The sequence below is a fragment of the Leptonychotes weddellii genome, chromosome 11 (assembly GCF_054177405.1).
Source record: "Leptonychotes weddellii isolate Sample4059 chromosome 11, ASM5417740v2, whole genome shotgun sequence".
Lineage (NCBI taxonomy): Eukaryota > Metazoa > Chordata > Mammalia > Carnivora > Phocidae > Leptonychotes > Leptonychotes weddellii.
Genome location: NC_138379.1, coordinates 88,607,433 through 88,624,429, shown reverse-complemented (window position 1 = coordinate 88,624,429; position 16,997 = coordinate 88,607,433). Strand labels below are relative to the sequence as shown.

Below are 16,997 nucleotides of genomic sequence, written 5' to 3'. Positions count from 1 at the left end.
CCCTACATTTGTATCTTTGGGGTAAATACCCAGTAGTGCAATTGCTGGATCATATGGTAGCTCTATTTTCAACTTTTTGAGGAACCTCCATACTGTTTTCCAGAGTGGCTGCACTAGCTTGCATTCCCACCAACAGCGTAGGAGGGTTCCCCTTTCTCCGCATCCCCGCCAACATCTGTCATTTCCTGACTTGTTAATTTTAGCCATTCTGACTGGTGTGAGGTGGTCTCTCATTGAGGTTTTGATTTGGATTTCCCTGATGCCGAGCGATGTTGAACACTTTTTCATGTGTCTGTTGGCCATTTAAAAATCCAGTCTCTCTTCTCCACGTTATATTCCAAATGCCTGGAGGAGTCTCTGGCACACAGTAGGTGGTCAGTCAATAGTAGTGGAATTTTTTATATGAATCTCCTATGAAAAGACTTACTGGCTTGCCCACCACTGTTTCCCAAAAGGTTTCTGGGGTAAAACAGCAGGGGCTCGTGAGAGGAGAAAACCCTGGGTTAGAGCCTTGGATTAATAAGCGTAATTATGTTAAATGAGTCACTAAACTAAATAAAGGCAAATAGGTTCTATACCATCGACAGCTTCCAAGGTTAAAGGCTTAGGTTATAGCTCTTATCAGGATGATGAGGAGACAAAGTTTCAAGTGTTTTTAAGTCTTCGTTAGTTTGCCAGACAGTTGAACTCTTTAGAAGGGCAAGATGATTATTTCTTTTGAGAATGCTGCCAGATAGCACGAAACTGAAAATAAAGTGCTCATGTACCCGGCAGGGGGGTGGGCATACTTTGACCTGGCGCCAACCTCTCCCAGCTTCTGCTTGTGTGTCCTGCATAGTGCAGTGCTCAATGATCAGACCTTTAGAGTATGGAGGTTTCTTTCATTGTAAAGGGCAGAGAGAGCATGGCCCTAGAAAGCTGACTTTTCTGGCTTTTTCTTACTCTACCAGAGACTAAAATGTTCATCTAACTTGCACCAGCTCTCGGCCAACCAGCTGGTTGCATTTGGGTAGGAGTCATGCACAGCCTTGGAGCTCTGCCAGAGCCCCTGTGAAACCCCATCCTTGGAGGGTCAGAGCCTCATCTTGATGTGGTTAATGTGCACACCTCAAAATATCCAATATCAAGCCCAGAATACATGCCAAGCAGCAGGACAACAGAACTTACCGCAAGGCATTAAATTTTGAAACCACCTGTTGGCACTCATTTGTCTCCATTATTACACAACGTTTTTTGTGCCGCAAGTCCAAAAAAGTTGTTTGGAGGGAGAGCAAAGGAAAAGCTAAACAGGAAATAAGTAAGCCAACAGTCATCACCTAATGCAACTGCACAGAAAAGTTGAAAAATATTTTAAGTGTTTTCAAAATGTTTGTAGATATCAAAGAGCCAAACCATCTGGGTGAAACATTCCATTACTCTTCACTTTTTTGTAGTTTTGAACTAGAAAAAGCTCACCCCTGCCCAAGGTAACATACTTTGCACTTAACACCTCATTCAAAACTTCCAAGCATGTTAAGTTTTGATTAGTAATAAAATTGAGAAGTGCATGGCTATTAATGTTTTTCTTTTAAACACTTGTCCGTGAGGCTTGAAAAGGAGAGGGAGCCTCTCCCTATCCAACTCACATGGCCTGCCAAGATGTAAATTCTGTTCTAGCTCCTCCCTCTGTCCTGCCCCTCCCCCTTTCACGTCTTTCCCTTTTTACATTTACCCAGCTCCTTCAAGCCTTGCAGCCTTGAAGGAGCTGGGTAATAGAGGAATTCTGATTCTCAGGGGTGCTCTGCCTACCCCCTGCCACCTGACCCTACCCTTTCCTCTGTCCACCCCTTTGTGTAGTACCTGTTATGTCCCTCTTCTCCAAGATGCCTTCCACATCCAATCAAAGACTAGCACTGAGTAATTAACAGGAGAGAGTTTATTGGTGGAACTTGTTAGTCTTGAAAGAATTGGCTAATTTGGTCATCTGATAAATCCAGACTGGAGATGAGGGGCTATGGTTTTGGACAAGGAATGCTTCAGGTCAGTTTCTGAAGACTCTGGGGTCACCTGGAAAGCCCCACGTAGGGACTGGCATATGAGACCATGTCCCATCTAGGGGGTTCAGGGTGGGGGGTAGCAGCTGCTATTTCTCTCCAGCCAGTTGTTGCCAAATAGGAAGACAGGCTGGTATTTTCAGATTTTTTTTTTTTTCCCCAAGAGAAGCTGGGACCCAAGTTTTTATGTGAAATCTCCTGATTGTTACATGTTTGCAAGGATTTTAAGTTTGGTTTGTTTTTCATGTTATATGGGCTGAATAAAACAGCCACGAGCAGCAAGAGTGGATTCTCATCTTGCAACCTCTGGTCTAGAGAACCCGAGAAGTGGGCTAGGTGAATCCTAGATTATTAGCACTTTATACTTAGAAGGCTCTGACATGTCCACATGGGTCTCCTTCAGTGAATTTGATTTTCAAGTTTCTTCAAAATTCATCACCTGCTAAGGGATTCTCTGGGTTTTGGAGGCTGGCCAGACCTGGGGTGAGCCTGTAAGCTGAGCATGGATTGGAGTAGATGGCCCAGCCGCTCTCAGGTGTCTGTCTGATTCTAAGATGGCCTCCAGGCTGCAAGGCTTCCTGAAGTGTCTGCATCCTCTCCTGCACCACATGGAAAGGGCCCAGTGTGTCATCCAAGATCTCACCAAGTCTTGCTTTCATAGTCGTAAGAACGCTTTAACAAGCCTGGATTAGAACCATCGTCCATTAGGATGATCAATCTGGAAACAAATTGAATCATTTCACATTCCACAAGGGAAGTCTAAGCCCTTTCCTACAGCACATGAGAGATCCTGAGATCCTGGTCTAGGAACACAAAAACCCTTGTGGTTCCCTGGATACATCCTGCAGTTTTGTAACTCTTTGTTTGCTTAGCCTGATCCCTGGAGCACACTCCTGCCTCTTCTTGGCTTGGCTAACTCTTGATCCTCTTTTAGACCTGTCTGGAAGTGCTCTCGGAACTCCCAGCAGGGGCCCCCAGGAGATGGTTCCCTCTTAGCATTTACCACAGTAGAGTGTACTGAGATTAGCTGTTGACTTTGGTCTCTGCCGCTGAGCTTACGCACATCCTGTGGACCATCCTGCCCAGACACGGTGCCTGACACTCACCTAGACAGTCAGCAGACACTCATACTGAAGGGTTGGAAAGCAGGTGTCTTTGTGCGTAGGGGACAAGCCGTGTGAACACACACACACACACACACATGCAGTGAACATACAAAGTCCTAGATATTCCAAACTCAGGAAGGAGTGAGATGTGGAAAAGGGGCCCCAGTGACATTACTTGTCCCCGGTTTGAGCATGTTCTTTGTCTTGGAGTCCTTTAAATGTGCTTCATGGTTTCTTATAGTTAAATTTTTTCCTTGGGTTTTTTTCTTTTTTTTCATACTTTGGAAGGGCAGAGATTTCTGATCTAATAAAGTGTGTGACCTTGGAAGAGGAAGGAAGGGAGGAAGGTAGTATCTACCTATTTAACAAATTTTCCTTGAGCATCTACTACGTACTGGGGATTCAGCAAAGACAAAATAAAACAAATCGCTGTCCTTACAGTTTACTTTCCAGTGGGAGAAATGGAAAACACATGAAAGTATAGGGTATTTTCAGTGGTAGGTGCTTTGGAGAGCCATAAAACAGAGAAGAGGGATGAAGGTGCTGAGTGGGCAGAGCGAGGAGTAAGGGTCGATTTTTTTTTTTAAGATTTTTTTTTATTTATTTGACAGGGAGAGAGAGTGCACAAGCAGGGAGAGAGACAGAGGGAGAAGCAGACTCCCTACTGAGCAGGGAGCCCGACTCGGGGCTCGATCCCAGGACCCTGAGAACATGACCTGAGCCAAAGGCTGAGGCTTAACCGACTGAGCCACCCAGGCGCCCCAAGGACCCATTTTTAAATAGGGTGGTTTCTGAGGTGTAACATGCTAGGGTAGACAGGGCCTAGGGAGTGGGCAGAGACCAGGGGAGGCCTAAGAGGGTGGTCAGAAAGGTCAATGAGTGGAGAAGGGGAGTTTCCAGGTGGTGCAGGCCCCGTAGGCCATGGTAAGGACTTGGTTTTCCTCCATGGAATGGAAGCTGTTGGAAGGTTTTGAGATAAACAGTGTGATGTTCTGACTTACCTACCAAATGTCCAGCACTGTCCTAGGTGTTCACATAAGCTTCCTCATTTAATCTTGTACAGTACCCTGCAAGGTGTGGTATTCTCATCAGTTTGTGGATGTGGACTTACACGACCTTCTCCAAGGTCAAATAAGCAGTAAGCTGGGGAGCCAGGAAGACTTACCCTCTGTAAGCCCTGGCTTCGTCCTCCCTAAGATAGGGATACCTATAAGCCCTATACAATTATTGTGAAAATCAAATGATAATGTATATAATAAAACTCAATAAATGTTAATTTCCTTCTTTATCCCAAGGTCATGCACACAAGAGTAAAGGGAACACTAGGGGCGCCTGGATGGCTCAGTCGGTTAAGCATCCCACTCTTGATTTTGGCTCAGGTCATGATCTCAGGGTTGTGAGACTGAGCCTCCACATGGGGCTCCACGGTCAGTGGGGAGTTGGCTTGAGATTCTTTCCCTCTGCCCTTCCCCCCACTCATGTGCCCCCTCCCTCCCTCTCTCTGTCTCAAATACATAAATAAATAAATCTAAAGAAAAGGCAACACTAGATAGGAGACCTCCACCTAGCAGCACATTCATGCACTTAATAGTATTTCCTTCTCCTTTTCTCCTTGCTATCTCTGGGTTTAGTTTATCTTTATATTGAGCCTGTCCGACTGCTCTCTAAGGCAATTTCCAGTTAGAAAGTTCCTTATTGGTTCTACTTTGTCTTAGACGTTTGTTACACCCTCTTAATGACCCATGGAAGGTTGTGCACATGTCGGGGGGGTTTCCTCAATGCCCAGTGGGTGATCTCGGAGGTTAAATGCCACTGTCACATTCAAGCTTGATCGGGTCAGCGGTCTTGCCAAAGGGGCATGCTACAGTGCATCAGGGAGGGTCTTGGGAGTTTCTGAAGATGAATGTAAAATAGAAAACGCCACAGCTTCCCAAGCGATGCTGGAGTGATCCTGCCTCAAGTATGTCAGCCTTATTACTTTATAATTACCTTCTGACCTTTACTGACTCTGACAGTTGTGAATCTTTTAAAAAAGAATTCAAGAATATTACCATTATGCAGTTGCCTGGAAACAGGGCCTAAAATACATCTGGCTTTAATAGAAGAGCTAAAATGAGTTTTCAGTTTTTGGCATTGTCTCTCTTTCTCTTTTCCCTCCCCACTCCTCCCCCCACCCCCCCCTTTTTTTTTGTATCAACCACGAATTGCAGTCGAATTCCCCTCTAATCCTTTCTGAACTGTCCGAGGCCAAAATACTTAACAGAGGGAGCATTTTTCCATCACGGGGAGCTTTAGCTACACTGACTTGGCATTACGAACCCTCATCCTTAGCCTACATCGCGCAGCACGTATAGAATAAGTGTTGTCAAATCCCTCACCACTCTCCCTGAGGAAGCTTTTGCCAGCACTGCTGGGAATGCTGCGAGGAGACCGTATTTGTCTCTGCATCAAGCCATGTTCGACTGCAGGTTGCCAAATGGCTGCAAACATAAGTTTCTGACCCATAAAAATCTCTGTTCACCCCTCCTTACCTCCAGGCTCATCCTCACTTCTCCTACTCCTCTCACCCCCGCAGTGGTCAGTGTAGAGCTGGTGGGCATTGCAAACACAAGCCCTCATAACCTCAGGAAAAGGGAAAAAAGAAAAAAAAAAAAAACATGAACAAGAAGGAGACACAGAACATAGTCCATTTCTTCCATTGTCTGACATCACCTCCAGGCTGTTTTGCTAAATTTGCCTGATCCTGAGAACCACCTGAGGGCTGTTGAAAAGGACTCATTCCAAGCCTCTCCTCTGAAGACCAATGCAGTAGGCTTGGTGTAGAACTTGGAAAGCAGCTTCTAGCCGTCACTCTGTGTGATTTTTATCGGGAAGGTTTAGGAAACACACAGGCCAATGGGGTAGAGCCTGGGCACCTCAGAACTGCAGACGAAGCTTTCTGTGACCTCGCTCCAGACTCCACCATTTCTTGCTCACACTTTTGGCTCCAGACGCACCCCCGCTACGCACCACCCCACTGCACGACCCCAGGTTTTCCTGTGTCTGCTGCATGTGACCCTACAGGGCCGTACATCATCTTCACCAGGCTTCCTGTGCATGAAGACTCAGTTCAGGTACCCCTTCGTTGGTTTCTGAAGCACCTGCCCTGACTTCTACCGCAGGAACAGCACCTACCAAAATGTATCAGTTACAGGCTCACCTGCCACTATCCCATGTCCTGCTTTCTCTAGCTCACCTTGACCTCGGACTCCTCATTTGAAATGCGAGGGACCTTGCATGTTCTACATTCGTGAGTGCCCCAGTCGAGACTCCTGCCAGAGAGCCGGGCACGTGGTGGGTGCCCCTAACTCTTTGTCGATTAGCCTCTGTCTGCGACTGGGATCTCCTGGACAGCCGGGTCTTTCACCCCTGCAACCCTAGCACCTCATTCTGTGCCCACCGCTCGAATGTCAGTTGAATAAATTATTGAGAAACGACTTTATAACCAGGCGTGCATCCACTCAGGGCTCTTAGAGGAGGGGGCATTAAGCAGATGCAACTTTGCAAGGGGAAAATGGGGCCAAGTAGGGGTAAACCGCAGAAACCCGTTAAAGGGTAGAGGGGAAAGAGACACACAGAGAAGAGACAGGCTAAGGGCACAGGCTTTGGGAGGAGATAGGTGTGATTTGGAGACGTAGCTCTACTCTTCCTAGATGTAGGACCTCAGGCAGGTTACTAAGCTCTTTGAGCGTCACATCCTCAAGTGTAAAGCGGGGATAATGGCTACTGTTTCTTGAGCATTTACTATATGCTGAGCACTTTGCACCCATTAGCTTGTTTGAGCCAGACAGCCATCCTATAAGAATACTAGCCCCATATACCAATCACCCAGGTTCAACAAATGCCAGCTCCTAGTGATCATTGCTTTGTCTATAACCTCAACCCCTGCCTTCCCCCTACCCGCCCACCCCACACCCTGCTTCTTGTCAAGCAAACCCCAGATAGAATATCACTTCATCTGTCAGTATATTTAATAAGGTTTTGGCAGCTTCATCTGCAGTTATTCTAATAAGTAAACAAACTTGGTTCTGGAAAGGAACATGGTGGAACACCTTGCCTGTTGTTGCCATTCTTGTCTTCCAACTTCTGAACCACCTTTCTCAGCCCACCGATGAGCTGATATCCTGGCCAGCAGGCGGCCCTGGGGTGGGCAGTGAGGCGAGGTACCCTGGGCACCACCTGAGAAGGCTAGGCCAGCGGACAGCGTAACAGGAAATTCTTTCACCTTGACCTTGTGCGGATTAACTGGATCAGGATGCCTGTGATGATCACAGCACGCCACAGCCAAGCCAGGCTCTCCCTGAATGCACCGGCCACCATGCCTACGACTGACCACATGCCAACCAGCCACCGTTGCTTAGCAGGAAGCAGCATGCTCTTCTGAGGACTTCTGAGACCACCAAGACCCCTTTAGAACTGGTTTCCGTTAGCAGGAATGAACTCTGGCAGCTACGCAGGCAGAACCGCAAAACCATCTTGACTAAACTGTTGCTGGATCCTGCGACATCAAGCTGTTGTTCTGGCTAACTTGTCAAAAGTTCTTTGCATCCTAAATCTGAAAGAATTCCAAAATACCTGAGCGCTAAAGTGAGCAGACAACTGTCCTGAATATTTTTCCTTCTTTTCGACATGGATGCCTTTGCCATTCTGAGTCTAATGTGCTGTTTAAAAGTTCCTTTTCTTTTCTCCCAGAGCTCATGTTGCTACTTTAGCAATTGGTTCTAAATAGATTGGGTCACCGCTGCTCCAAAAAGAGAACAATCCTTGTATAAAAGGAAAATTGGTCAAGCTGCAACTTCCAAATTCTCTCTGTAGATGAGTATCGGTTCCTCTTGAAGGGGACTCCGAGCCTCCTGGAGTCTCCTAACGTACTCTTTGGGATGGCTGTGAGGCAAATGTAGGTAAGCCTGGAACCAGGGAGAGCTTTACTTATTTGCTTATTTTTGGTAGCATTGCTGATATTCCTATTACACTATAATTTCTGAGGGAGACCGTATTATGTAACCACTGCTTCAGATAAACACCACCTCCAGTCTTTCTGCTGAGGGAGGGCTGCTCTCTCCTCCTTGGAAATGAGCTGGAGATTGTCTCTGGTGAGCAGGCAAGTGCCACATTGCTTTCTCTTTGTGGCAGAAAGGTTTTGACATCACCCCTTGGCGTGAATGGGAAACCAGTAAGCCTCCTTATCTGGGCTCTGCCTCAGGACTAGCAGAGGTTTCTGTATCACCATGTCTGCACCCCAAAGCATGGTGAACAAGTAGGTGATAAAGTTCTCGTTTAGAGGGATTGCTGAAATCCTGTTTCTTTTTTGTTTTTTTCTCAAAGATTTTATGTATTAGAATGAGAGAGAGAGAGAGAGAAGGCATGAGCAAGGGGGGCGGGCAGAAGGAGAAGCAGACTCCCCGCTGAGCAGGGAGCCTCACTCGGGGCTCCATCCCAGGACCCCACCATCTGAGCCAAAGGCAGATGCTTAACCGACTGAGCCACCAAGGCGCCCCTGAAATGCCTGTTTCAAGACATCATTAATCTACTCATAGAAAGGCTGCTTCCACTACCTTTGGGTACAGTTGTCTGGGTGGTGTCTGTGAACTGAGTTTCACTTTTAGTTCAGAAAAATCTAAGGCAAAAAGGTGGCCCTGGTGGCTCCTTCCAGTTTAGTTAACAACACCTGAGGACCGACAGCCCGACTTGTCCTGATTCGGCTTTACATCAAGAGACTGCTTCTCACCCACGCTAGGAAGTTTGATTACATTGACAAAATTAACAGTAGCTGTCCTAATAGACAAACCCTAAACCTCAGTGACTTAACACAAAAAGGTTTCTTTCTCATATCCATGAAGCGCAGTGTGGGTCTGGCTGCCCCCTCTGTCCTGCAGCAGGGCCACCTGAAAAAAGGGGCTCCCAAGGGAAGAAGAAGATGGAGGAGGAACTTGGCTCATCGTCCATTGGCCACAGTCACATACCAACCTACCTTCAAGGGAGGCTGGGAAACAAATACTGGGTGAGCACTGTTTTTTCTCCTGTCACACTATCTAATTCCATGATTTTTCTGTTTTCCAGCAAGTCACTGACACAAATGTTGAACAAGTTAAAGACAGAACAACAGCCCTGAATACACCATGAAGTATCTTCCTTCCTGTTTTTTGGTTCAGAAAGCACCACCGTCCATACTCTGAATATCCAGCTCCACTGTGGGCTGCAGGTTAGGCTCTGGATCCTGGATCCTGGCAGGGGGACTGTCAGGGAATGCCAGGGCACTTGTCCTAAAGGAATGCTATTCTGCACAAGACTCAGGGCAAGAAGAATGCTTTCCTTTGCAAGTAACCAAAACCATTCCTAGAAGGAAGGGACTATGAAAATAGGCTGGGATAGGTCTCTTTTTGTGGCCATCATGTATATATGCTCATTTTGCTCCTCTCTTGAGGTAGGGTTCTAATTCCTCACTGGAGGATGCATTTTGTCATTCTGTGGCTCAGTTCCTAATGGACACAAGGAAGGTAGTAGCTACAGAAAGTTCCTCACAAGGCAAAGGAACTACCAAAAATAAAATAGAATTCTTGACCTATTAACAGTCTTTACTCTGGCTGAGATTGAGGCTAGCCACATAAAAAAGTACAGACAGGGAAAAATTTAGCAACTGTCAGAAGTCCAACAGTCTTTTCTACAGCTTGAGAAGCAAGTAGAGACAGGTAAACTTCTTATCTGGTGCAACTTTGTGTGAATGATAAGTGAGAGGAGTGTACCCTCCAAGGGTATACCATTATCTTGGAAGGATGATGGTTAGGGGGATGCAAGATTTTTATATCAATCGATGTATCAGAAAGGAACCTAAATTTAAAAAGAAGGAGGGGTCCCTGGGTGGCTCAGTCAGTTAAGCATCTGACTCTTGATTTTTGGCTTAGGTCATAATCTCAGGGTCATGAGATTGGGCCCCACATCAGAGAACCTGCTTAAGGTTCTCTCTCTCTCTCTCTCTGCCCCTTCCCCACTTCATGTTCTCCCTCTCTCTTAAAAAAAAAAAAAAAAAGAAAGAAAGAAAAATGGGAGGATGAAAAAAGACAAGGGCTTCTGTAACTTCATAGTTAGCAAGCTTTCAAACCTGAGTATGATTATAAGAAGTGCATATGTATCATTACTTGCTAGGAAAATGAGTTGCGATCCAATGCTATAAAGCCTCATATCACGTGGAGTAGGGGTGAATAGATTTTCTGAAGTGTGGTGGCTGGACTTTTATTACTTTTAACATTCCAGATCTGAGGTGACATGGTGAGGGAGCTTTCTTTCTCCTGGAAGAGGTTTTCAGTCTATGACCCTGATGTTACTAGAAGCACTTCTGGCCCTTGAGATCTAGGTAACATCTTTCTGGAACATGTTAACATACTAACACAACACAGTAACATTTGTTTTGCTGCCGATGGAGGGCCACTGAAAAATTTCTACCAATTCTTAGGGACTCACCTTCCCATAGTTCTATGCTCTTGTCTCTATGCATGTTGCTTTGGCCCTTACCATGTTGATCAAAACATGAAACTGAGTCCTTTCAACAGTTTCCAAACACACACACACACACACACAGCACAAAACATTTATGAGCATGTATTTATAATTTTAAGACTTCACTGAAAAACTGGGTTCTGAAGTGAATGCTCACCAAATAACACTTAAAAATCTGTTTTGTGGGGCGCCTGGGTGGCTCAGATGGTTAAGCATCTGCCTTCGGCTCAGGTCATGATCCCAGGGTCCTGGGATCGAGTCCCACGTCGGGCTCCCGGCTCAGCGGGGAGCCTGCTTCTCCCTCTGACCCTCTCCCCTCTCATGCTGTTTCTCTCTCGCTCGCTCTCTAAAAAATAAATAAAATCTTTAAAAAAAAAAAATCTGTTTTGTGGAGAGATATACACCATATTGTTAAAATGCCAATTCTCCCTAAATTGATCTATGGATTCAACACACTGCTAGTCAAAATTCTAGGAGGCTTTGACATTTTTTTTTTTTTGTAGACATTCACAAGCTGATTCTAACATCATATGGAAATGCAAGGGATCTAGAATAGCCAAAACAATTTGAAGTAGAACCAAGTTTGAGAACTTACAGTATCTTAGTTCAAGATCTATTACAAATTTACAGTAATCAAGACGTTGTGATATTGGTATAAAGATAGCGAAATCAATGAAACAGAATACAGAGTTCAGAAACAGACTTACATGTATATGGTCAACTGATTTTGACAAAAGTTACAAAGGCAATTTGGTGGGAGAAGGATGATTTTTTAACCAATGGTGCTGGAACAATCAGTATCCATATGCAAAAATATAATCTATGATCCATATTTGCTGTGTGCAAAAATGAATTCAAAATGGATTATAGATTTAAATGTAAAACCTAGAATTATAAAACTTCTAGAAGAAAGTATAGGAGAATACTTTTATGACCCTGAGTTAGGCAAAGATTTTTCAGCCATGATACCAAAAGAATGATCCATAGAAGAAAATAATAAATTGTACTACATCAAAATGAAGAACTTCCACTTCGAAAGATAATGGTGAATAGAATGAAAAGTCAAGCCACAAGTTGGAAGAAAGTATTTGCAAATCACATATCTGATAAAGAACTTATATCCAAATTTATAAATAACCCAAAACTCAGTAAGAAAATGCTAATGGACACTTCATCAAGGGAGATATATGGATGGTAAATAAATACATGAAGAGATGCTCAACTTATTTTATTAGAAAAATGTCAATCAAAATAAATGAAATACTACTACACATCTTTCAAACGTTAAAAATTTAAAAGACTGACAATACACATGTTGGCAAGGATGTGGAAGAGTCGGAATTCTCATGGTTTCTGATATAACCACTTTGGAAAACAATTTCTTAAAAAGCTAAACATAAAATATGACCCAGCCATTCCACTAATAGTGGAAAGCATATTCCATACAAAGACCTGAACAGGGATGTTCAGAGTAGCTTTATGTGTAATAATTCCAAACTGGAAACAACCTGAATGTCCATCAACAGGTGAATGATAAAAAAAATTTGATATATTGATACAATGCAATACTTCTCAGAAATAAAAAGGAATAAATTATTGATAGGCATTAAAACATGAATGAATCTCAAAATAATTACACCGAAAGACACCAGACAGAAAAAGAGTGCATACTATATGATTTCATTTACATGAAATTCTAGAAAATGCAAACTAATCCATAATGATAGAAAGAAGATCCATGGTTGCCTAGGGTGGTGGGGGATTACAGAATGGCATGACGAAAGTTTGGGGGTGATGGATCTGTTCACCATCTTGATTGTGGTGATGGTTTCAACTTATCAAATGGTACACTTTAAGTACATACAGTTGACGTCAATTATACGTCATTAAAGCTGTTGTTAAAAACCCATTGTAGACTTTCCTGTTCTCCAGAGTCCTATTTTAGGCTTCCCCACAACTGGGGAGTTCTTCTCTTGGCCTTTCCCACATCACTCTTTGACTCTTTTCTCCTCCCCTCCGTTCCTTCTCCCCATCCACTTCCTTTTGCTTCAACCATGAATTTCTTTCCCAGTCTCATGCTGAGCACCCTGCCCTCATCTCTGAACTCTCAACCTGGGACTCCAGCTCAGACCTGAGCCCTTGGCCTTGCCATCCATCTCATGGAGGTTCAGACTTCAAGTTCTGGGGCCAGAGTGCATGGATTTACAAACTCTGCTCTCCCGCTTCCTAGCTGGGAACTCAGGCAGGTTACTCACCTTCTCTATATACAAGTGTCCTTATCTGCCAAACGGCAGTGAAGTCAGCAGTACTCTTGTAAGATTCGCTGTGAGGATCAAATGAGTTAATAAACACAGGACACTTAGAAGACTACTTGGCATCCAGTCACTATTCAATACATGTTAGTTGTTATTATTATGTCTAGGACTTAAAATCACTTTTCTAAGTTCAGACAATTCTTTCCTTAAGAGGAATTAGAACAACAAAGAAGGAGTTAAACAGTGGTCTATCTACTCAGTGGAATATCACATGTACCCTTAAAAATTATCTTTCCTATGAGTCTATAACAACTTGGGGGACATGCTTGTTAAATAAAAATAAAGTAGGCTTCATAATCCTTCATGCAGTGTCATCTCAACTATACTCAAAAATCAAAATGAAAATCATGCAGAGAGTAAAGAATGTAAGGGATTATACTGAAATGTTAACAGTGTTGTCTTTCATAATGGAAATTAAAAAAAAAAAAGAATCTTCCAGTTACTAGTGAATACCTCTGTGGGGGTGGGGGGTGGGGGCTGTGCACACTATATACTTTGATTAGTTAACCTCTTATCTAGCCACACCCTGAGCATGAAGCAGTGCCAGGCAACCCAGGGTGAAGGAATATGTTAGAATGGGAAGGGAGAGGATACGAGAAGAGCTACGTGAAAGAGGACACTATAGGGAAGATGGGAAATGCCAAGGAAATGTTTGCTTTCCCCTTGCACTTGGAGCCAGCAGCATTCACTGCCATGCCCCACCTCATGCTGGCCTGGCCAACCAGCCTACTGCTGGAAATCACCCCGGTGTCATCTTATGTGGAGACCTGGTTATGCCATGGTGCCCACTCTCATATTTCTCTTTAACTTGAGGTCTCTGACTATGGGAAAGGGTATTGCTCATTCATGATGATAACTGCCGAGACCATGATTAAATTATTAATAAGCTGCTCAAATCATTTCCTGATCTTCCATCCTGAGCAGAAATTCAACTTTTGTCACACTGACAAAATTTTGATCCTAGCTCATGCTTTAGTTATATATATTTAATTGCAGGGAGAACACAACCTTCCTCTTTTCTCCTTTCCTGATCTTCTCTTATTTGGTCTGTGATTTTCTGGGGTGAGTAATTTATTTGTGTGATCACATGCAACTCATGGGATGAGGCAATGCAAGGAGTTATCTAAGTTCTTGGGTGCCGGGTTCTTTGTCACATGGAGGGGTTGTTAATTTTAGCTGGATGCCTCCCTTCATCATACTAATTAGACCCTCAGCACTGTGGGTGGGGCACATGGGCCATGAACTCATGTCCATGAGTTCTGCCAGGGACTCTGGGTATTAAATTTCTGTCTGCTAACTGCACCTCCAAGGCTAGGAAACTGGAGACAGCCCTAATGCCCATGGGCACCCATTCACTTTTGCTCAAGAAATCAAGAAAATAGAGTTACCATTATATAGGCTGTAGGTTAGGAAATGTGGCCTCACTCTTTGAGGGAGCCAACTGATAAAAAACATTTGGAGCATTCCCTTGGGGGCAGCCTGGCTATAAACCCTCCAAAGAACCCTGGAAGCCAGCCTGAGATATGCCTACCTTTTCTGCCTAGCTGGAGTGGAAAAGTCCAGGCTGGGGAGAGGGTGCTCCTGGTCCCCACTCTGCCACCACACCGAAGAGAAGTCACCACTGAAGGCAATCTGAAACAGCATGCTTTAAACAAAGTTATTTTAATTCTGCCCTCTTGTTAAAACATGAAGGTGCATGGAATTGGAAAATACAGAAGAAGTCACAAAACAATATTTTGGAGTATTTTCTTTTAATATTATTTCATTGGCCTTTTTTTATATAGTTGAGCACATATGATGTATCCAACTCTTATGTCTGCTTTTATTACTTTACATGATATTTCTCTATAGTGTTGAGAATACTTGGCAACCATTGGTTTTAATGATTGTTTAGTATTCTCTCCTCCTCTAGTTTCTTTAGCCATTCTTCAATGGCTGGGCATTCAGGTTATTTCCTATTTTTCAGTATTATGAATAGTATAGCAATGAACACCTTTGATGATAAAACTTTTTCACATTTCAGACTATTTTGTTAGCATAGAATACCAAAAGAGAAAGCTAGGACTGGGGATAATAAAATGCATAAGTGTCAGACACTTTATATTCATTAGATAATTTCATTCTCAGAATGCTGCAGGATCTGTATTATTATTTTCATTTTACAGATAAAAGAAGGCTCCAAGAATCACATACCTATTAAGTGGCAAAATTGGGATTCAAATGCTGGTTGGTTTAATTCTAAAATGTATTTGTGATGGCTAATTTTATGTGTCAGCTTGGCTGGGCCCCAGTGCCCAGATATTTGGTCATTTTTCTGGATGATTCTGTGGGGGTGTTTTTGCATAAGATTTACATTTAAATTGATGGACTCTGAGTAAAGCAGACTGTCCTCCATAATGTGGGTGAGTCTCATCCAATCAGCTGAAGGCCTGAATTGTGGGAGTGGGTGGAGAATGACCTCACAAAGCAAGGGAATTTTGCAGCAGATGGCTTCTAACTTGAATTGCAACTCCTGGCTCTTTTCTGGGTCTCCACACTGATGACCTTTGAACTTGAACTGCAGCATTGGCTCTTGTGGGTCTCCAACCTGCTGGCCCACCCTATAGACTTTGGACTTGTCAGCCGCCATAATTGTGTGAGTCAATCCTTCAAATAAATTTCTTTATATGTATGTACACACACACACACACACACACACACACATACACACGCTCTTATCAATTGTCTGGAGAACTCTAATAGGACATTCTCTCACTAGAATATTTTTAAAGTTTTTGATAGTTATTTTCAATTTGCTTCTAAAAAGGCTTAACAGTGAATACTCCCCCCAGCCATGTATGAGAGGACATGAGCTGACAATTCACAAAGAGGAGGAATACAGTGCATGAGCACCTGTCTCAGCACAACATTGGGCATTCATCTTTAAAAAATCTATTTATATATGATATGAAAAAGGACATTTCAGTGTTGCTTGAATTCATATTTTCTTTCCTGACTAATGTAGTCAAGCATTTCTTTATAATTTTTTGAACAGATGAATATTTACATATACTTTTTTTTTTTTTCTGTTTTTCTTTTTTAAGGATTGAGTTTTTTTACACTGAAATTGCTGGAGTTTATTTTGGTGTAGAGCGCATGGTGAGGATCTGATTTGGTTTCTTCCAAAATGGCTCATCTATGGGTCTAATACCTTGTATTGTCTGATCCACTGGGCTTCAGTTTTCCCATCTACACAATGAGAGGGTGAGTCTAGACATGGTCTTCAGCTCTTACTGCACATTAGAATCACCTGGCGTACTTTTTAAAAAGCATAGTTGCTTGGGCAACTAGAGTTTTTGTTTCAGCTGGTCTGGGGTCTGAATTGGAGATTTTTTTTCCCCCTCTTTTCTGGTCTTTTACATTAGTTAATGTGTAGCCAGGTTTGAGAATGACTGAGCCACAGGACCATGAGGTCATTCCACCTCTAAAATCCAGATTCAATGGGAAACCACTGTGACACCAGGGGTCCCTGCTCTCCAGGCTGGTGGAATTTGGAGAACGTGGTGGGAAATGCGGACATGACCTCTCCCTCTTCCTTGCTCCCTGTGACACCTTCCAGAGCCTGCCGGTCCATGAGGACACTGGCCCAGCTCTGCTCCCTGTGAAGACTTCCAAGCATAGAACCCAATGATTCCTCAGACTTGGATTTCTACAAAAACTTGCCACAAAGAAATCAGGAGAAGAGCAAAGCCGTGTATGTTTCCTGTAGGGAAAAATCAGGTTCCGGTTGATTTTGCTGCTGATTTTTGGTCCATTGCCTGTCCTTGCCCACCTTTGTAATCCAGGGATTGTCCCTGGTCCAGTATTTCTGCCATCCCTCACCCTCACTCATCCCAAATGAGACACAGTCTCCTTGGGAAGTGGTTTGCAAGCTTGGTTGCACATCAGACTCCGTGGGAAGCTGTAAAAAATACTGATGCTTGTGCCCTCTCCCTGTCGATTCTGAATTAACTAGTCTGCAGAGGGCTAAA

The 16,997-nt window shown here is 43.7% G+C and overlaps 1 protein-coding gene across 1 annotated transcript in view; it reads right to left on the bottom strand.

Annotated features, from left to right (window-relative positions):
• The window catches only part of LOC145716322 (uncharacterized), a 68,509-nt gene that overhangs the window by 3,199 nt on the left and 48,313 nt on the right, over positions 1-16,997 (bottom strand). The window contains exon 6 of the mRNA XM_081799524.1: positions 5,671-5,761. The gene's annotated coding sequence lies outside the window, so the exon portion shown is untranslated. The remainder of the gene's footprint in view (positions 1-5,670; positions 5,762-16,997) is intronic.